This window comes from Rhinolophus hipposideros (genome assembly GCF_964194185.1).
Source record: "Rhinolophus hipposideros genome assembly, chromosome: 19".
In the NCBI taxonomy this organism is placed as follows: Eukaryota; Metazoa; Chordata; class Mammalia; order Chiroptera; family Rhinolophidae; genus Rhinolophus; species Rhinolophus hipposideros.
The window spans coordinates 18,956,241-18,978,944 of NC_138065.1; positions in this window are offsets into that span (position 1 = coordinate 18,956,241).

Genomic DNA, 22,704 nt, shown 5'->3' on the forward strand with positions numbered 1-22,704 from the left:
AATTAAAGAGGATTAATGAGGCTGCAAGACCCAGAAGTCTTATGTTTTTATTTCTAACTGCTTAGGATTTAGTAAGTTAGTGGACATTATGTTCCTCACACGTGTAAGTTCTTTACCCAAACCCACACCTCTCTTTTCTTCTTTTATTCACCAACCCTGCACTTCCTCCATCTTTTCATTTTTCTCCTCCTATAGCCTCAGCCTCATCAACTCTGATAGTGTCATATATTTGTCTGGTAACAAGCTCAGAGCTGCACAAAATGGTGGCAACTCAGAGACTTTTCTTTTAAGCAGAGTTTAGCTGCTTCAATCAGTTTTCTTTCTACCATCTTCTCTGCACTAATGACACAAAATTCACTGAGTGTGCCAATCTGTCTTGAATCCTCTCACTTGAAATTTATGTATTATTCTATCCAAAAATTGCCTAGGAAGGGAATATTTCTTGAGGCATGTAGAGAGCTTGGGCCTATTATAAAATAAATAAAACCAGTGGGAAAATTAATTTGTTTCATCTGCATTAGAAATCCACATTTGTGTTTTGTGTATCTTTTCAAGCTAAGTAAGCCTCCTTCTACCTGATAATTAATATTCCAGAGTCTTGATCGCAGAGTGTACACCTATCACAGGAAAACTGTGACATTCTTCCTTTCGATATTTTTTTGTTCACATGCCAAACACTGCTGTGCAGCCTTCCCAGAGGAATTCTATTTCAACTCCAAAAAGTTGTTAACATAAGGCTAAGCCTGTACCGTGACCTTATTATGACAGCTTGTTCAAAACTATGAAAGACAAAGGGCAAGAAAAAGTTTAAAAATCGTGTCTTTTACATACACACATGGTCTCTACAATATGCTAACTTTGCAAATGGTGGAGGCTATAGTTCTAGAAGAAAAGTAAAAGTAGTAAACCATTGCAGTCATTTCAGTAGTCAGTAGCTCTCCAAAATCTCTAAAAACCTGAAGGTTAAAATGCAGGGGTGGCAACTATTCAGATAAAATTCTGTAGCAACTATTCAGAAGGATCCTATAAAAATCTTTAACCATTTGATTCAAATTATTCAACCTCTTAGGTTAATCTAAGTGTTAGTATGGAATTTTTCCCACCTAAGAAAGTGAAAAAATGTCTGTGATTCCATCTTATGGAGTACCTTGAAGCATCCAATGGTAGAAAATGTACATAATGTAATATTAAGATAAGAAAGCAGAATCCAAAATAACACGAAAACATTTACTAAAACTATACAAATTATATAAATGTTACTTAAAGTGGTGACAAATTAGAAGCAATAAAAATATCCAACAATGGGAAGATGCTTATGTAAACTGTGGTATATTCATCTCATGGAATGTTACATAGTTGCTAAAAATGACATTAAGAGGAGTTTATAACACCCCAAGGACACATCTGAAACATTATGAAAATGTAGGACTAAAAGTAGCATATAAAATATGGCCACAGTTTTATAATTAAAAACATGGAAGAAAAGATTTTACATGAAATACAGGTATTTTTAATCTTTTTTCTTACCCCCAATGTTTCCAGTTATTCTTTAACAAGTATGCATTTTTTATAATGTAAAATTATAAAATATTTGTGAAACTATTTTTGAAGAATGATTTCTCAAAATCTATTAATGGTGAAGATGGCCATGTCCTACCACCTAGTAATTCCATTCCTAGGGATGTTGCAGCTGAAAGAAATGTTCACACCTGTACAAAAGGATACAAGTACCAACATGTTCACTGTAGCATCAACTAACAGCAAGAAACAGAGAATGAACTGCATTTTTTAAAAACAATGGTAAAATTGAATGAACCAGAGCTGCATGTGTCAATACAGGTAAATCTCAGAAGCAAAATGGTGACTAAAAAAAAAAATCAACTTGCAGAAAATATATATAATATGATAATACTATAAAGTTTAAAGCATCCCAACTACTATATACCGGGATGACAAAAAAATGTCTACAAGTGGACACTTTGTCAACATTGCTCAAGCAGTAGTTTGCCGTAATCAGAAGTGTCTGGATGCTGATGGTAACCACTTTGAGCACCTCTTGTAATAGCAGAAGTCAAACATGACTTGTATTCATCTTTTGTTATCGGTATATATTGAGTATTACAATTTTAATACAGTTTTCCTTTCTTAAATGTGATTACATTTTTTGACACCCTCTGTATTGTTTATACATGCTTATATCTGTAGTAAAAATGAACAATAAAAGGAATGCATGGGTAGAGTGGATACCACACTCAAGATAGTATAAACATCTAGGAGGAGAAGAGATTAAATCTGAGAGAGATTATATGAACTTCATCTGCTATGTCTATGTTTCATTATATTTTAAAAAGATTTAAAACAAATAAAGTAAAAATGATAAGATCTGGCAAAGCCAGGTGGTAAGAATTTGTGTCCTTAATATATGATTATTTTTTTTTAATATACTTCAAATACTTTATAATGCCAAGTAACAAATAATATTTTAATATATGTGGAGTGAAAAAGAAAGTTAATTCTACTGGGAAAAAATAGTAAATTTCTATATTATCTAATACATGATAGTTATTTTTCTATATCAAAATTTGTTGAGTACAAGGGGTTAAAATTAGTACTGCTTAAACTATGTGTTTAAATGGTCACAAATGGGAGGAAACAGAAACACATTTGCAATAGAAAAGGGAGCACCAGATATCAGCTGTGCTTAGCCAATCATATCTTCTCAAAAGAATTGAACAGAGAGGATGGAGAGCCTTGTCAATTAATGGTGGTTGTTAAAGCTAAGAGTTCATGATGTAGTGATAGAGTTGGAGGTCACGTGAGCCAGCTACCTCTGGAGTAAGCAGAAAAGAGAGATGAACACAGCACTAGGCAAAGTAAAGATGAGAAAGACCATATGGCTCCAGAGAGATAAGAATGAATTTACTTCCTGGATTTATGGTTCCCAATTCTATTGTAATATACAATGTGAGCCTTACCTTGGGATTACTGAGATGCTGCTCTGTGTCTCATGATAAAAACCCCTGTTTTGCTATGATGAAAGGGTGACTGTTCTTTGCAACCAAAAGAACCTTGATTGGAACTCTATTGAAATTCAAATATTTTTGTTCAAGAATAAAAGTGATCCGACTAATAGAAAAGAGAAGCAGTCAATGAATAGAGAGTGGTCAAGCGTATAAGACAAACCCAATCAAAATGTAACTCTTACATTATTAATGTCATCATGGACGGAGGATTCACTGTAAAGCCAAATGGCACTGAGGTCCTTAGAAGTGCACAACATGCCCTAAATTTGTCTAGACTCTACTCAACACAAAGTTCTGAGAACATAATGGTTGCTCAGTAAACCTTTTTGACTTATTTCAACAGTAGGAATTTTTTGTATTTTTTTTTCTTTTTCAATCACATGCCTATTTTTCTATAGGAGATGAGATTTGCTTTGACATTTTTTACAACACAAAATCTTAACCCAAATGGCACTAGCACAGCAATTATTATCCAAGCTATTTTCATTGTGCTGATTTGTTTTCTTTTCCTCCAATAAAATATAATACCACCTTGAACTGGAGTAAGCATAAAGTCTAAGTCATTAAGAGAACTTTTTAAAAAAAAATAAACAAACTTCTCTGAATATGAAGAGTAGAAGAAGCCTGAAAAATTGCTTCCTTAGTAGGTGAGAAAGTAATTCTGGAAAGTCGCAGTATATTTTCCAAGAGAGAAGAAACAGACAAAATAATAGCATAAAAATGGAAATACAGTGCCAAAGGCTATTTATTTTAAGTATATAGAGTATTTATGGAATAGTCAATAAAATATGAATGCAAATTGTCTGAGTTTCACTCTGAAACATGCCAATAAAAACTTGGCTGACTGAACATTATTTTCTATCATCCAGATGTGAAAATGTGGACAACATACAATAAATGCTGTTTTTTAAAAATATATATATAGAATCTTTCATGTTAATGTAGACTCTGACTTCCCAGGAGCATCAGAAGTCTTTACTCACATTTATATTTGTCTCTGTGTTTCCTAGTTCTACATTAAACAGAGAACATAAATAATTACCATTTGTTAAGAAAGTAACATACTTGGCATTATGCAGTAGAAAATATACGTTCTTTGAATAATTGTAAAAATGTCAAAATGCTAATAAAACGTGCTTTTTGTTTCAAAAGTTTATATTATTATACCCTAGGATTTCCAGGAACATGGCTCACTTGAATGAAAAAAAAAATGACATACTAACATATTGTTTGTTTGTTTGTGTGTCTGTGTGTATGTGTTTTGTTTTGTTTTTTACCAATGCCTATGTTGACTGAGTTCATTAGGTACAGTGAACTAAAACCCCAGGACATGAATTGTTTTATCCAGATTCAAAAATTTATTTCTGGTCTCCTAGAGGATAATGGATTTAAAAAGCAAAATGCTTCATATATCAGCACTTAGAACACTCTGGAGAACAGGCATTAGGCAAATTTCAAGTATGATTATCACTTAAGGTTAGTAGACTAGGAAGATTTTAAAGGTCTATTTTTATCAAATCTTTACCCATAAACGGAAGGGATCTTACTTGTCTCATAGAGGACAACCAAAGCAAAAAGAAGCTTCACTTAGGTAAAGAGTACAGTAGTTAACAGCTTGCTTCAGCAAGTTTTAAAGACTTTCTTTTCCTTTTCATCAAATAACCTCTAGTGTCATATTCTTGTTAGTTTCCCAAGCAAAAGCAAGAAATACTCTATTAAAAATTTTATAGTTGAGTAAACCTAGTCCCAAAGCATAATAAAAAATACGGCAAAAGAAACAATAAGTTTTCACATGTTACTTTATAAAACAAGTTTATTTCAGGTTATTTTCAGGCTTTTTTTAAAATAAAAATTGATTTGTGACCAGAATTGACCCAAATTAGGTTCCCAGTCTTTCTCTGTTCAAGCTATAACACTGCTTCATGGGTTGACTTCAACAGAAGCGCATAGTTATTCTTCGAAAAATCCAAGACTTAATTAGATTTTTAGGGCTTTTTGTTTCTAACCAGAGCTCTAGGACTCTTTTCCTGATAAAAATATGAATGTTTTGCCTTTTAAATTCTCTCCGAACATTCCTTAATAGAGACTGTCATGTGGGAAAGATTCAACCTCTCAAAGTTAGCCTCCCAGGAACCAAATGAAGACTGAAATATTTATTTATACTAGCCCCAGTCTATATATTGGCCTTCTGTCAAAAACCGGTTGAATCAAATAACATACATAATTCCTTAATTAGAGAACACCATCAATTGTAAAAAGCACCACATGCTTAAAAACTTTTCGGGTAATTTACACATTAATAGAAAGCACACTTAATTTCAAAAGTGTTACAACATCTGCATCAAAGCCAGGAAGGAGATATCAATTCCCAGAGTCACTGCAGCAAAAGTAGTGCCTATAATACTTTGAATTTGGTTAACCTGTTGCTGTCTGACTGATCTTCGTATAAACAATTTGAAGTATAGAAAACAGAAAAACTAGAAATACTGTCAAGTGCTGGATTTTTGAAAACATTACCAAAGAAAATTTTGATAAGCCAAAACCAAGTTTAATGTGACCATGGTAAGAGAGGGCAAAAGGTTTTAAATTCTGGTTTAACATGGGTCTTTCAGTTTATAGGCGTAGTAAGGATTGATTGCGTAAGAATCATGATCATGCTAATCTAGTGTTAATGGACATCAACAAGGCAAGGATTTCCACCCAAGTTAAGGTATTCTTGATTGTAATCAGTCATTAGGAACTAGCTGCTGAAGAATCAAACAGTTTGATGTTCGCTTAAATAATTTTTCAGGAGGTTCCTGGAACAAACAACAAAGTTATTTGCAACTTTTATCTTCTTGGGCAAGAGTTTCCTGGAAACCAGGAACAGAACAGTGGAATGGCAAAGTCACGTTAACGTAGACAGTAAGCTGTGCAGCTGTGAAAGGTTTGGTTCTCAAGGTCCCTGTTCTCAGTGACCACATAATTGAAAATTATTATCCAAATCTTTGAAGTTAAAAATGCCCTCTCTTAATAATTACGTTGGGACAACTGACATAAGCTGGGATACTCCTGGGCAAAGTAGGTTGTATGGTTAACCTATCTGTGACAATAAAACTCCATACTTCCCTGGTACCTAGTCTCATTACTGCTCTGCTCCAAAGGAAGGAAGTACTACAAAACTTTCAGTAAAGAGATTTGCTCCATAGATGAACCACCTTTCTAGCCACACTGAAAATAAGGCACGTCATCGACTTTCAGCACACTGAGGTGAGGACACAACAACGTCCCATGTAACAATCAGTCATTGCAGGCAGGAATTTTGAGATTCTGTTCTTTTAGCTTTATTTCCTACATAGCCCAAGATTTACTGGTAAATGGAGGTTGGTTATGTCATCTACGTACAATAGTCCCCCCTCATCTGCAGTTTCGCTTTCAGTGGTTTCAGTTACCTGCAGTCAACTTCAGTCTGAAAAGATTAAATGGAAAATCCCAGAAATAAACAATTCATAAGTATTAAATTGTGCACCATTCTGAGTAACATGATGAAATCTCTTGTTGTCCTGCTCTGTCCCACCCTGGACATGACTCACTCCTTTGCCCGGAGTATCCACATCTTATACCCTCCCTGACAGTTCGGCACTTAGTAGCCCTCCAGGTTACCAGATGGACTGTGTGGTATCACAGTGCTTGTGTTCAGGTAACCCTATTTTACTTAATAATGGCCCCAAAGCACAAGAGTACTGATGCTGGCAATTCAAATATGCCAAAGAGAAGCCGTAAAGTGCTTCTTTTAAGTGAACCGGTGAGTACAGTACAATAAGGTATTCTGAAAGACATCACAGTCATACAACTTTTATTCCAGTATATTGTTATAATTGTTCTATTTTATTACTAGTTATTGTTGTTAATCTCTTACTGTACCCAATTTATAACTTAAACTTTATTGCAGGTATGTATGTATACGAAAAAATAGTGTATATATAGGGTTTGGTACTATCGTTGATGGATAAGGAAGGACTATTGTAATCGAATTTTTGCTTTTTTAGCTTATTTCTGTTCGGGTCAAAAACAATATGGTGTAGTAGTTAAGAGCACAGACTAGAGGTTGCATAGATTGAAACTGGTTATGTGACTTAACAGCTAAGTAAACATGGATGAGTTGTTTAACCAACCAGTGCCTCTGTTTTCTCATCTGTAATATGGGAATAATAGTAGTAACTTTCCAATAGGTTGTTATGAGGATAAATGAGCTAATAAACATGAAGTGATTTGAATAGTGCTATGGCAAAATTTCAACAAACTGCAGCCAGGGACCAGGGATGAATATTTGTAAACTCGAAAATTTTGTGAAATTAAAATTTCAGGTTCCATTGTAAAGTTTTATTGGAACACAGATATGCTCATTCACTCTTTATTAGCCTATGGCTGCTTTTACACTATAAGGGCAGAGGTGAGCAGTTACAACAGAGACCACATGGCCTGAAATACCTAAAATAATTACTATCTGGCCCTTTACGGAAAAAGTTTGCTGACTCCTGCTATATAAATACTGTCGGTGCTCTCTAGTCAGATTCCCTTCACTTACCCATTCTGCATTCCCCTCCCCTGGCTTTATGTGCCTTTATGTCTGCCTTCCTGTGACTTCCTTTGGAGGACTGCCCTGGAGCTATGAGAATCACCTTGCTCGCAGACACAGAGGTCGGGACTTACCCGGGAGGGTATGGTTCCCCCATCCCACCACGGTCCTCAGCCAGTGATTGACTGGTATAGAACTGCGAAGCAGCTCCGTTGCCCAAGTTGGAATGAACTTTGAGAGGTAATTTGTACTTCATAGATACTTTAATGCTATAGATGCTTTTCTACTGGGGAACAGCTTATTTTTATGTCTGCTGCTACAGTATTATTCTCTACAGCAGTGCTGTGGAGAAGGCAAGGTTGATTTTTTTCCAATGTCCTCCTATATTCCTCCTATATTTCCTATATTCCTCCTTAAAAAAAAAAAAAAGAATAAAAGCTTGTAAGAAAGAAAATGCTGAATTGGATACAATCTGAAAAAAATTTCTCATCGCTGAGAAAACAAGATGCCACACTGTGAAGCCGCCTCTTCTAAGTGCAGTTGTTCAGAATTTGCTGTTTAACCATTCAATGGCCATGATTGGGTGATCTAGAAATAAGTTTCATTTTTCCAGGTTGAGGCACTCAGTAGTTTTTGACTATCTATTACATCACATGCCCTAGGCTAACTGCTGAGAATACATTGAAGGTAACATGACCCAGGCCTTAAAAATGTCATACTTTTGTGAGGTCCTCACAGTTTCATATTCTACTAGAACAGGAACTGGATCTTCTATTATTTTTCAAATTTTCTGAGCCAAGCACAGTAATATGCTGAATAAATGCTTGTTAAATGTAATTGTACTTCATCATTCTCAGGAATGGAAATCCATCCAGCCAGGGCAGCACCCTAATTCCATACATAATTCCTAGTGAAAGAATTATTGACACATAACCTAACATGATATAATGTCACCAGGAATGGGCTCCAGGCCGAGTATCTAACGTCCTGACTCCGTGTTCCCACTCTGTTAACAATTCTCTAGGTAACCCTAGACAATTCATTTCATTCTCTAAGTCTCAATTTCTTCAACTAACAAAATATATAGGCCAAACCAGATTATTCATAAGGTTCATTCCATTTCCAAAATTCTGATTCTTCTGAACTGTCCAATTACTTAGCGATGCTAGACTCTCGTGAACTAATAGACTTATTTCAGGACTCAATCCAATACTTTTATAAGAATTGAACTGCAGAATTTTTAAATGTGATAAATCTTATTTTTAAGGCAGAAACTATATGTACTATGATTTACTGTGTCTACAGTCTCAGGTTTGAAAATAGTATTTCTCCAACATATCATTTAGTCTTTTATAAAAAGCAGTTTGCAATAAGTTCTGAAAAATATTTGCTACTTATTTTCTGACTCACATTTCTACATAGAACCAAGATCCAATCAATGCCGTCTTTTTTTTATTCTAGCAAATGGCTTCATTTCATCATTTTGACTTATCTTTTAGATTAAAAAAAAAAAAACAACAACTCTTAACACACTCAAGATTGTTACTTTTTTCAAACCACCCCGCCTCTTTCTTAGGTCCCCAGACCTTAGTAGGAGTCTGAAGATTTGTAGGAAATTAAATCCAAAGTAACTCCTGTTCCAAAAATAAATATGAAACCTTGATATAGCAAGCAGGAATAATTTGTATTTATTATTTTCATGCAGATAATTTATTATTTGGTCACCCAGACACACACAATTTTAGGTATGTAGTTGAGTATTCACCTTGTTCCAATTTTTTTAAAATCAGAAACTCGATTTTCATGATTCTAAAAATAAATTAATGTGTAGGAATTTTATATTCTTCATGTCTCCGTTCCTTTTTGTCATCTCTGAAACTGTGCCTTCCCCCAATACCTTTCTCCAATGGAAAGGAAGAGAATTTTCTCACCAACATTATCTATCCCTGCATCATTTTCATTACTCAAAATTTATTGGACACCTAGTACTTGGCCTGATGCTAGACAGTGAGAATATAAAGGAAGAACATGGAAGGTTTCCCAGAAAAGTTGTTAAATTGAATTTTGAAGAATGAGTGAAGTTACAAAAAAGAGGCTTGAAGTTACAAGATGGAGGCTTGAAGATGAGAAAACACAGCACATCAAGAGTCTGCAAGTGCCCTAGGATGGCTGAAGCACAGGCTTCTCTATAAAACAGTAAGGCTAATGAAATAACAGTAGAATGTATGTGATTTATCTATGTAACTATCACTATTTCCTCTTCCCAAGATGGTCCTACTACAGGGTTATTTTGTCTCTGGTGAAAGAAAACAATATATTTTTTAATTTCCACAATCACTCATTTCTTTTTTCTCTTTCTCTCTTCACTATTTTTAATTTATCACCTAACCCCATCATTCAGCTCTCCTTTTTCCTTAGGTCCATTTCAGTTGTCACTGGGTAAGTAGGGACCAACTGCAAACCAGGGTCAAGGTCAATTCTACACTAAAATTCTGGCATTCGGCATTTATGTATTTAGAAAGACTAAAAGCTAAGCTAAATAGATGAACAATTGGCTTCAAACCCAAATCCAATAGCAGTATGTGTTGTGGAATCTAGGGTATGGAAATCTTTTAAGACCATCTTTAAAAAATATATATAAATTTACAAAAAACAAAAATGACTTTTTACTTTACTCTGTAGGAAAAAAAAAAGGAAACAACAATTGATACAAACAAAGGTGAAAAAAAAATTTTTTTAACTTCTATTTATTTTTTAAATGTGTTTTTCCAGGACCCATAAGCTCCAAGTCAAGTAGTTGTTTCAATCTCATTGTGGAGGGCGCAGCTCACAGTGGCGCATGTGGGTATCCAACTGGCAACCCTGTTGTTAAGAGCACCGCGCTCTAACCAACTGAGCCAACTGGCCACCCCCTTAAAATGGCTTTTTGAAAGCAGAATGCCTGCTTTACTCGCACCTCCATCCCCAAAAGGTCTTTAATAAGCCAGAAATAAACAAAGATGTAAGCATTAATCCCTCCACAGATACCTACATCCTAAATGGAATTACGAACACATATTTGCATATACACTCACACACATGCACACGTGTACGCAGGCACGCATACATGTACCCAGACCTTTGCCCTTCAGTAAATGATCGAAGCCCATGAAATGGAATCAGGTTCAAGGTCCAGATTTGACTTATATAGATGATCACTGGCAGTCAAACTAAACACATTGTCTACAATTATCTCTCACCTGAGTACAGAGGATGGTGGCACCATCCTTTCCTTTATGTATGCTCAATACAAGCTTGCCTGTATCCCCTCTATTCATACTTGAGATTTCATTGCCTAATCAAGTGAATCAGAAAACAACTATAGGCAAAGTGAATGCGGCTTAATTGGATCTAGACTTTTGTGAAATAGTGTCTTGTCTATTTCTTTCTCCTTTTGCTCAGCTCTGAACAAGATCCTATTTTATTTTTTAAACATTTTTAAATTTTTTCAATTACAGTTGACATACAGTATCATATTAATTTCAGGTGTACAACTAGTGATTAGATATTTATACAACTTACAAAGTGATCACCTCAATAAATCTAGTACCACTGACACCATACATAGTTATTACAATATTATTGACTATATTCCCTATGCTATACTTTACATGTCCACGATTATTTTGTAACTACCAATTGTACTTCTTAATCCTTTCTACCTTTTCACTCATTCCCCCAGTGCACCCCCCATCTGGCAACCATCAAAATGTTCTCTGTATTTATGAGTATGTTTCTGTTTTTTTTGTTTGTTTATTTTGTGTTTTTTTTTTTATTCCACATATAGGTGAAATCATATGGTATTTGTCTTTGTCTGTCTGACTTATTTCACTTAGCATAATGATCCATTCATGTTGTTGCAGATGGCAAGATTTAATTCTTTTTGATATTCCATTGTACATATGGACTAATTCTTATCCATTCATCTATTGATGGACACTTAGGTACTTCCATATTTTGGCTTTGTAACTAAAGCTGCAATGAACATATAGATACACATGTCTTTCTTAAGTAGTGTTTTAGGTTTCTTCAGATAAATACTGTAAGGTGGTATTGCTGGGTCCTTCTTTGTCTATTGGTATAGCCTTTGTTTTCAAGTCTATTTTGTCTGGTATAAGTATTGCTACACCAGTTTTTGTTTGTTTTTTTCTTCTCCATTTTCATGAAATATCTTTTGCCATCCCTTTACTTTCAATCTCTGTGTGTCTTTCAATCTGAAGTGAGTCTCTTGTAGGCAGCATATGTAAGAGTCTTGTTTTCTTATCCATTCAATGACCTTATGTCTTCGGATTGGAGCGTTTCATTCACTTACTTTTAAAGTAATTGTTGATAGATATGTAGTTATTACCATTATATTATTCATGTTTTTTATCTTTCCTCCTCCTCCTCCTCCTCCTCCTCCTCCTCCTCCTCCTCCTCCTCCTCCTCCTCTTCTTCCTCCTCATCCTTCTTCTTCTCCTAGAAGTCACTTTAATAATTTTTGCAATACTGCTTTGGTGGTGATGAACTCCTTTAGCTTTTTCTTGTCTGGGAAACTCTTTATCTGTTCTTCAATTCTAAATAATAGCTTTGCTGGGTAGAGTAATCTTAGTTGTAGGTCCTTATTTCTCATCACTTTGAATATTTCCTGCTAATACCTTCCAGCCTGCAAAGTTTCTGTTGAGAAATCAGCCAACAATCTTATAGGAGTTCCCTTATAGGTAACTAACTGCTTTTCTCTTGCAGCTTTTAAGATTCTCTCTTCAACCTTTGGCATTTTAATTATGATGTGTTTGGTGTGGACCCCTTTGGGTTCATTTTATTTGGGACTCTCTGCACTTCCTGGAACAAGACCTTTTTTTTAGCTAGTAGAGAATTTTTGACCTTTCACTGGCATCACTTTGGTCATTTGAAGTTTATCCTGCAAAGATAGATATTCACATGCCAAGTCATTCTCTTACTTGTCAGCATGATGTTTAAAAACTGAAAACAAAGGAAAGATGGCCATTCTTGTATTGGTGGAAGAAACCAACACTCAGGACCTCAGTGTTTCCTGAAGGGGTTCTAGAAAAGCTCAGGGGACTAAAAGAAGGATTCCTTTAAATATTAATAATGTCATGAGTCAAAAGGAAGCAATCAGTTAACTATGTATTTGACAGAGAAACACCAAAATGTTAAGGGTGACTTACTCATAGTAATGGGATTACAGATGATCTTTTTTATTATCTTCATGATTTTCCATATTCTAATTTATCAATGATCAACAATTATTATATTATTAATCAAAAAAACTGAAAGTCAGAATACAGTTTCAAAAACTTAATACCAAAAAACACAGTGATGTACCCCAGAACAAAAAACAAAGCACTGTTCAAAGGTGTCAACCAAGCCCAAGTTCAAATTTTAACTTTGCCAGTATTGTGAATTAGGCAAATTATTTAGCCTTTCTGAATTTCAGAATACTTAAAAACTAGCAAGATAATTCCTAACTCATAGGGTTGTAATAAGAATGAAATAAAACAAATGCATACAAATTTGAAAGAATTTTTATTAGCATTATTAAGATGAACCTTTGCCTTCCCAAAGTTAAAAGGCTGTCCCTGAGTCCTCTCTGGTTCTGCTATGTTATCCATTAATGCATGGAGACAACTGTGATTTATACCTCTGACATTCATTTCATGGACATTTAAAGACTGAGTATAATAATAATACGAAAAAGCTTGGATGTATTTAATATAGTATGTTGGCATAAATATAATGGTTTTTATTAGTAACAATAATAATGATGATAAGGAACAATTTCTGTGGTTTTATTCTATGTCAGGTTCTGGATTAATCACTTTATATAAACTGTCTCACATTATCTTCATAGCAATCTAATGAGCTAATATTATTATTAAAGGTTGGTAACTTACCCAGCATCATGAAGCAAAAAACTGGAAGATCTGGGTCTCTAATGTCAACTTTGTATGGCTTCAAAGAGCAGTCCTCTAACCACTTTATCATCTAAAGAAAGAAAGAATTCCATTTGCAGACATACTTCCAATTTCTTTTTTATTCAAAATCTCATTGTTAGACATAAAGTATATTAAACTCTTCAACGTGCCATCTTTTCCCTGAGTCACGATCGGAACACTAAATAGTCCAAACTCTACAAACAAGTCTGGTCATGGGAGCTGAAAAAACTGGCAAAACTGTGAGTGAATCACATTCCTGATGCATACTGAAAAATCTGCTCCTCAGACACCAGGGTCAGAATAAAAATTGTGACAGCATTGTGATTCTGTTTTCACAGACTCTGAAGCAATCAAACCAGACCAATCTGAATCTATTGGAAAATAAATCATTACTCTTCTCGACTCTTTAACTATGTGATCCTGGTTAGTCAGAATGGAGATCAATTCCGCATTGCCTAAATACAATAGTATTTCTGTGTCCTTTATATTTGGCAATCTTGTTTCCTCAAAATGATGCTTTCTCTTCTGTTTAATAAAATAACATCTTAAAATGTCAAATTAAGGAATTTAGAGATTGCAGGAACAGGTCCTGTTGCTTTACGTAGTCTAAGAAATAATGTGCAATATTTTTAAGGTATGTTATATTTTTAAGGAGGGTAGTTTTTAGTTTTTTAAATTAGAGAAATCATGCACATATTTGTTTCTTCTGCCCTTGGAGATTATAAATTCTCAGAGGGAACTCATTTTTGTAGAGTATTTGCTGTCAAGAAGCAATGAAGTGCAAATGGAAGCCAACTGAACTTAGCAATTTGTTTACTCAGAAAGAAAACAGCTGGAGAATAAAATAGAGTATTTTCATAATTAGCCAGTCATGTTAGATAAGAGACATTCCAGTATATGATCTAGCATTATAATAAGGAGGCCGTCACCTTGAATTATAAAGAATTAGCAATTAACCTTCTTCTAATTCAAGGAAAAAACTGTCCTCAAAAGGGGACCAAAAAAGTAGAGAAACAAGCTTCAGTTTTGAATTTTATTCACTATGTCTCCAAACTCAACATAATTTTTAAAAAAAGTTTTATAGTATAAAATGCCTTGAGTACCTTTAGAAATAGAAGTCTTCGTGAGCCGAGGCTAAAGATAGTGTTGTTGAGGAATTAACTAGTTAGTTTAGTTATCATGGGGGACTTTCCCCAGCTCTCTGATGGGAATTCCAATTCTGATACTCCTTTGTCTATAATGTTTGTACCTACCATAATTTCCAAAAAGAGATGAGGAAACCTCTTCTGTATAGCTTAATTATTCGCAACATGCTGAACCAGGATGCAAAGTTAATTGTAAACAGCACCTCTTCTACTTTACTACAGATCCTTAATTAACCACAAAGTCCTTTCACCATGTACCTGGCCTAGAAAATTTCATAAAAATATAGAAGATATCTTTAAAGAATAGATATAATGACATATCACTGAGATGTCAGGTTGTGACTATGGTCCAGCCAGAACCATAGCAATTGGAGACAGGAATTGTGACTTTCTCCAAAGCTTGCCTTTTTTCCTGCCATCTGCCACCAAATGGAGAGCTTGAGCCCTTCCATTCCGGAGAAACATCCTGTCAGTTCAGAAGGAGAATGGCCTAGATTTCAGGTACTCTACATTTGTGTAGCAATATCTAAACAGATAGGTTGGCCTTTGAAGTCCTGATGAAAAACTGTAGAACTAAGCTAAATAATACTAAGGAGTATGAAAAACAAAGAAGTAGCCATTGTGATAAGTTGCTTCAGGTACATGGAGGGGGAAGAGGAAAGGAAGGGAAGTACTGAGAGCAAAAGAACTAAAAGGAGGGTTGAGGAGATACAAAGATGGTTGACAGTCTTATTGGAAGCTCTTAAGGTTGGTTACAAATCAAAATAACTCAGTATAGTAAATGCACTGAACCAGAATAATCCAATGGCTGAGACAAAGGAGATGCTGCCGCTGTTATTATTGAGTGTTTGTTGTTCCCAGTGTTGGTGCTGATGCTGCTGTTCTCCAGAAGGTTCCGATATGTTTGAAAAACATTTGAAAGATGGCAGCCTTTGGAACCCAATGCTACAATGTAGCTGAGTTACCCCAGGACTTCCAACACCCAGGGGAATAGGACCAAGTAACACCAGCATTTCTTACCTATAAAAATAGGCTCTTTTTCTCCTCCTTTGATGCTGGAGAGGTGAATATAATGAGATTTTATCAAAACCACTTCATCCTATTGTTGCTTCAGCCAGAAAGATAGTGTGTAACATCCTCCTGGCTTTGATGCAGACAATGAAACTTTCTAATAGATTGCCAATTGCTTTGACATAAAAGCTAGAGAAAATGTAACTTATCCCAGAACCTTGTTTCCAATCTGTCTCCAGCACTGCAGCTGTCAAATTTGGCCCCTAAAATGCCCTTGATTAAAGGAGTGAGCCAGAGAAAGAGTAATAGTCTGCCAAGTGAGGTGGCTATGATCCTCAATATTGGTAATTACACTTCAAATACACTGAGCTTTGTTGTTGAAGCTCAGAAAATAAAACTCTGATTCTTCTAAACAAAAGATGATTCAGATCTTGCAAGACTCAAAGAGCTAAAGATGTTCTAAAATGTCCCCTGCAGCTAAATATCTTCGTTTATGATTTTTATCAGCTCTCCCAAGACAGTTTTACCTCATCTGGTCATCTAAGGAAACCTTAGCCAACCATAGGAAGTACTGCATGAGGCTCAATTTTTTGAGGAAGAACATCAAGTCCTAAAGCCAGGCTTTATTGATGTTGTAAATCTAAGGCCTCTCCCACTTTTGGTCAATAGCTCTGAGATTTCATCAAGAAGAAAGAGCTCACCTTCTCAGTCCTAGTCCAAAAACACTCGGAAGCATTAGCTTATCTTCTGAAATCTCTGTTAGCATCACAATCAAGGTCAAAGCCTTCTTTAACATAATGTTGGAGTTCTGTCTCAGTCAATACGAATGTATTGTTTTTCATGGTCAAGATGTCACAGATTCAAGAGTTATAAATATTTACAGAATAAATTAGTAACACAGGGCAAGCTTGTCTCCTGTTGTCTAGCATCTTGGTCCTTCCTTTTTATTTATGGGTTTTCTCATGAATAATAGGATGACTTCATTCAAATTTCCATCCTGTATCAGTTAATCCATCACTTAATTCCTTCTACAGTCAACAATTTCAAAGTTCAGATCATAGTCTTTTTTGTAGCATTTCTTGTGTTTGTCTTTTTTGCAGCATTTCTTGTGTTTGTCTAACTTGTAGATGGCCTGCTGCTGATGTAGTCACATTAAATTAAACAGTAGCATGGTAGTAGTTGCCCCTGAATAGAGTTCAGTAGCTTTTACAATTCTGCCACAATTGGCATCAATTAATTCACCTTTAGATAACCATTCATCAAATATTTGAGACAAAACACAAGGATTCTTGTGTTTAACCACTCTCTCCCCCAAAGTCAGTCAACCAAATCAAGCTAGCTTATCCCAGACAAAAATCAAATTGTGATTATGTTTTTAAAAAATTCTTCTACCGGAAGTTCTCTTTATATTTTCAACTTCACTCTTCCAGAAACTCCTCCATGATCTATTTTAAAATGATCTTGAAACTCAATATTTCTTTTTAAAAGTCACATTTAGAAAACCCTCATTCCACCTGCACTCACCAGGCATTCCCAAAATAATTGAGGGATAGGTTAAAATCCCCAGCTTAGAATGTCATTTCAGAAATTAATCCCACCAGAGAGTAATGCTTGTTGTATTGTTACAGCTATGGCCAAATCATCTTTTAGGTACTGATGACATATTAATCCTGACACATACTTAGTTGTCAACACTGTGTTCCGAAAGAGGGCTTCTTTGACCTTGGGTGCACAGCCAAACCAGGAGTGCCTCTAAGTTGGCACCGTGTTGCTTTACTTTCCCATGATGACACCACAGCCCAATAGAGCAGGAAAGAAATATCCAGACCTTGTGTTTGGAAGCTTGATATTTTAGTAGTAGTAGTAGTAGTAGTAGTAGTAGTAGTAGTAGTAGTAGTAGGAATAGTGACAGTGGTAATAGTTCTATCTACTTAATATTTACAATGGGTCAGACACTGTGTTAAACACTCTATACACATTGTCCATGCACTTAATAATTGAATATTTGGGGAAATATTAATTTTAATATTAGGAATCTCAGAAATTTAAATATTCAAAGGGAAGCCTAGTTTTCTAAGCAGATTTTTTTCTTAAGATGACAGGGAAGAACTTGCCTAATTACACCGCTATTAGCCATCAGGAAGAGGATGTGTTTGGGTGAATAAATTCTGGTTACTTCCAACTTGGCAAAGAGAGTTCAATGGAAGTCTAAAGAAAGAAAGATGAAAAAAGGAAATATTTCAAGAATAAGTCTTAAGAAAGTATAACAATATCAAAGATGCAAGTAAGATACAGATAGTAGAGTGCTTAGGTTCAGAGAAGATGGACAAAGAGATTATGTTAATGGCTGGTCAACGAAAGGTGTGTACTACATTCATATCAAACATGAAGATCAAAGCAAGGTAGGTAGTTCGGCACCTGTATAGCTTAATGAATATAGCTTTGTATTCATTAATGAGCTTGGTTTTTAAATTCTAGAATATCTTTACTTGGTAATGTTTTGTCCTAGTGAAAGTATACTGAAAAGAACGCTAGAAACCCTCCTTTTAAAATTAAACTACTAACAGTTGTTAACATTTAAGTAATAACCTTTCTGGAATTCAGTTTCATTAATTGTATAATGGAAATTAATCAAACCACCCTGCTCACATCACACTTTTTTTAAAATATTGCATATGGTAAGATAATTGATATGAAAGAACTTTGAAATAATAATAAAGCACTATACAAAAGTAAAAGGCATTATCATCATTTTGTATCTGAATGCAATCAACTTCAAACTCATGGCTGAATGCTCTAATCCTTCACGAGGATCACAGGACAACATAAAAAAATGTCAAATGAAATACTAGGGTATCTGCCTCACTGACTTACATGAAAAAAGTATAGTGAGAATGGACCAAAAGATCCACTGGGAGTAGTACCTGAAGGAAAAAAATATATGAACATTTTCCTATGTTTCCACTAACTGATTTAGTCAGTTATTCATTTAATCTATAATTTTTCCCTTGGGATATTTCAAGCTTATTTTCTCTTATTCCTTGTTAGGTGGGTATGAAGAATAATAGTTATTGAAAAATTAACTTAAAATCAACAACTCAATTTTTCTTCTTCAGGAAAAATAGTTTTCATAATAACTTCAATGGTTTTCATTCTTAATAAGAAATGATTTTCTACTCCTTAATCACCCTCACGGAACTTGTCTGGACTCAGCGTTGAAACCTGGGTGTCTGTCTAATTACCCAAATAGAGAAAGGTCTTTTTATCGGATATTGTCCAGGGCATAGGCTGCAGCCTGGTTCAGAATTTAACTAAGGTCAACTCAGATTGCTAGTGCCCCTACATACCTGACAAAGCAAATGAAAATCCTCTTTAGAGAAGAAGGTAACATGATACTGAGTCTTGAATTATCTCAACAATTAATTTTTCAAAATGTGATGGCTGGCTCACATGCTAGGATAACTAGAAACATTTTAGAACAGGAAACTCTGAGGACAAAAACAAACAAACAAGAAAAACAACATTCAATCCATGTCAAGCTTGAAAACATTGGCAGGGAGCTGTGACCAACGATAAGTAATATAGGGAATGTTAAAAAAAAAATCAAGTGAAAATGCTAGGAAAATACTAGAATATTGTAACAAAATTTAAAAACTCAATACATACAATTAAAGATAAACTAAAGTATGAAGAGGAAGAGATGAAGAATGGAATGAAAAGCGAGATGGTAAATATGCAGGAGGCCCTAAATGAGCCGTGAATAAATAAAACAATAACACTGTGGCTTTAAAACATATGCAATGTAAATGTACATTTTACATATTATCATTTGTTATTTTATACAGTCACTGCTCATTTAGTCTTACCCATATTTCACATATATATATACATATATATGTATGTATATATATATGTATATATATATGTGTGTGTGTGTGTGTGTGTGTGTGTATGTAGGTGTATGTGTTAGAAATATAAGGAAACAATGGCATATAAGTCAATGTAAATGATTAAAATGCTCTAATGACCTTGCAATGTCCAAAGAAACTCAAAAGTGCACGTTGTAATTTCTAGAGTAAACACATACAAACACACACACACACACACACACACACACCACAAGACAGACAATTCTAACTAGAAAATAGAAGTTAAAAGTTATTACCCTACCTAACGAAAAGGAAAGACATAGCCAGAGCTGATTTTTTGAATGGAGAGGAAACATGTAAGGAAGAGTGGAGTGCTGATATCATTTTACATTAAGAGAAGTTAAAAAATACAGTATTAAACTGTTAGAGGAAAATGGAGGTTTAAGGACAGTAAGGAAACAAAATTGACCAAACAGAACCGAGAGATATACTATAGCTTTCAAAATTGGAAGGCATGAAGAGGTGATATGAAGCATTATAAATGAGCTAAATGTTCATCTTTCATCATAAGTCATCAAACTGATAAATTAGGAGACAGTAGGATAAGGATCTCATCTTGATTTAAGGGTAATTACCCAAAAAACTGAAATGAAAAATAGTTTGGTGATATTCTTAAAAGTGGGACTGGGGATGGTAAAGGATGACATAGAGGACTGCTGCTTTGTGTTTGCAGTTCTTCTGTGTGATTATTTTATATTCTGGACATACAAAATTTAGATTATATACATGTACATATAACTTTATAGTTCATGAATATACAGCTATAGTAAATTATGTTTATAGGTAATATAAGCTATCTTACTAAAATAGTATACATTCTACATTAAATATAATTCTATATATTTTTATACATTACATATTTTATATATTTATGTTTATATTCATATGTTAATACTGAGAAATTAAACTATAATCATCTTATAAAGTAATTTTATTTTCACTGATCTTTAATATATTAGGTTGCTAAAATCCAGGTCGTATTTTACAAGTTTTGAGTCATATAGACTGGGTTCCAAATCCCTTCTCTGCCATAACCTAGCTATGTGGCATAGGAAAATTCACTGAACCTTCTTCAGTCTCTCTTTTCTCATCCAGAAAATGAGAAAATTATAGCTACTGTAAGAAGTGTTGGGATAATTAGAGATAATATATTTAAAATGCTTAGCTAGTATCTGACATAAATGAAAATAATCACTATATTTCAACACTATTACTATTCCTTCATTTAATAAACCTTTTTCAGGACCTAATATGCATCAAAAATTCTCCTAAGACTCCCACAAGAAGTTTACAGTAAGCAGAGGATGTGGGTGTAGGGCCATCGGGGAGGCTTCATTGAGTCCATGACACTTGAACTGAACTATGACAAATAATCGGAGTTAAAGAAAGGAAATTCCAAACAAAGAGAACAGCATGGGCAAAGATATAATAATAACATGATGTGTTTTATGTCTTAGATAAAAACTTTGAATTTGCCCAACTCTACAGAGAGCATTGCAGAATTAAGCAGGACGATTACCACAATTGATATTAGAAAGATCACTCTTGATAATAATATGGATTAAACTGGAAGGAGAGTAGAGAAGAGAAAGTAAGCAATTAGGATGAAAGATTCTGTTAAAATAATATCTTAGTAATCTGGAGGGTAAGTGACAAAGACCTGAAGTAAGCCAATAAGAATGGAAAAGCAAGGTCAGAAATTAAAAATTAAGAAGTTAGATACTAGCAACATGGACAACCTTAATGTGACAGGTGAATAAGAGGGAAGAATTTAGGATGACTTTGGAAATGGGGTGAATAGCAGTGTATTGACTGAGATAGAAAATGCAGATGAAGGAAGGCAGGTTGGGACATACTGAGTTCAGGACATCTCTAGAACATCAAATGCAAATGTCCAGCGGGTAGTTAGCTTTGTGGATCTGCAGCATAGGATGAGGGCCTATATATGGCTCAATACATAGATAATGGCTGAAAATATGAGTTTAAGCTAATGCTTCCAAGGAAATCATAGGAAGTGAGAAAAGCCCTCACTCCTTGTAAAAAACCAGCCCTCCCGACTCACCCATTGCTGTACCTGTACAAAATTTCATTCATTTGTTCACCAAAATTTTTCCAATTGAATGCCTAATATTGTCCAAATGCAGTGATTGTGTGCATTTCATATACTAAATATATGTTTTTACATTCCCAGGCTAAACTAAATCTTTCTAAGGTAGGGACTAGGTCATAGCCATATCATCTTTACCATTAACATAATTTCTGGCACACAGACTGCCCTAAATCCGTTTATTGAGTTAATTCCTCAAGCCACTGGAAGCATTATAATACTATTCCTTACCCTGTTTGAATCACAGCTCTTTCTAAAATTTTAATTTGTTTCTTTGTTTCTCTAGCTCCCACTTTATACTATACTGCATGTTACTGCTCATTTTTCTTTTAAATCTATGTTAGTAAAGGCACCCACTGAACCACACAGAGCTCAAATAATCATGACACAAGTTATGAGAGAACAAGAGAAACCTTGAAGATGCTGAAGGTAAATAACCACTGGCACTCCCAAACCACTGATGAATGAATGACCAGGCCAGAAATAGGAAGGAAGGGAACGTGGTATCATTGGTATTGCAATTTGGTGGGTAATTTTGATACTCCCATACTGGGGATAAGATGATACCCCCTTTTAACAGGAAGCAAGCCCAGTGGAGAAATACCTTTGGTCTGTAGGAGATTCTTCTCCTATTCTAGCTTTATCCACCACACAAAGATTTAACTTGCATATCTGGCAAAAATGACAATATTCCTTTTAGATGATTAATAATTCCTTTTAGAGAAGAATAACAGTAAGACATGAGGAATATATTCTCTAAAAAGTTTCATTCCAAAAGAGATACTTTTTCAAAATGCTGAATACGTTTAGAAAGAGAAGGTCACATTGAACATCAGCTCCATACAAACATTTGCTCACAAAAACACTAGCAACAGATAAATAACATTTGGGAAGCAATTGCCTTGCCCTGACTATACACAAATGGAAGAAATTCTTCAAATACTTCAATTCCTTCA